Below are 1,046 nucleotides of genomic sequence, written 5' to 3'. Positions count from 1 at the left end.
TGGTCTCCACCCCCAGCTCCTGGAAATAGGCATTTGCTACACATCACAAAATAGCATGTTTTTTGAAACATATGCTATTAGAAACATTTTCTATTTTTGTAAAAACAAGAATTTTGAAAATCACACACACAGACATCTGGAAGAAACTGTTCCCAGTGGTTATCACGGGACAGAATGTTTTGTTTCCTATGCGGCATTTCTGTAATATCTGAATTTTCATGCTGAGAATGTACGGTTTTCTCTTTTTTTTTTTTGAGACGGAGTCTCGCTCTGTGGCACAATCTCAGCTCACTGCAAGCTCCGCCTCCCGGGTTCACATCATTCTCCTGCCTCAGCCTCCCGAGTAGCTGGGACTACTGTGCCTGCCACCTCGCCTGGCTAATTTTTTTGTATTTACTTTAGTAAAGAGAGGGTTTCACCACGTTAGCCAGGATGGTCTCGATCTCCTGACCTTGTGATCCGCCCGCCTTGGCCTCCCAAAGTGCTGGGATTACAGGTGTGAACCACCGCGCCCGGCCCTGAATATATGACTTTTATCCCTGAAAATAACGCAGAGACGTATGCATAGTGCTCCTGACTTCACCAGGCCTCACCCACGGCAGCCTCCCGGGGCCTTGTAGATGACACGATGGTGCCCGGGTGCAGCAGGTGACAAATTCGTCGTGTGTTTCAACTGAGTTATGAGGTGAGTGCAGAAGTAGCTGTGGTCTCGCGTTGCTGGAATGTTTGCCGTTTGATATTGGAATATGTGCTCCAATAAACGTTATGTTATTTACCATTTTAATGTGCATTTCTCACTTTATGTTTTTGCTAATGACTTGTTACTTGCTGTTTATTTTATGTTTATTTTAGACTATGGAAATGATGTTAAACAAAAGCAAATTTGAGCGATTTTCTTATTAGAGTTCAACATGGGTTGTAAAGCCACAGAGACAACTCACAACATCAACAACACACTTGGCCCAGGAGCTGCTGACGACGCACAGGGCAATGGTGGCCAGGAGCTGCCAATGACATACAGGGCAGTGGTGACCAGGAGCTGCCAA

This window comes from Mandrillus leucophaeus, unplaced genomic scaffold, assembly GCF_000951045.1.
Source record: "Mandrillus leucophaeus isolate KB7577 unplaced genomic scaffold, Mleu.le_1.0 Scaffold237, whole genome shotgun sequence".
Classification (NCBI taxonomy): domain Eukaryota; kingdom Metazoa; phylum Chordata; class Mammalia; order Primates; family Cercopithecidae; genus Mandrillus; species Mandrillus leucophaeus.
The sequence above is the reverse complement of the archived record's forward strand: the minus strand, read 5'-3'. Positions refer to the sequence as shown.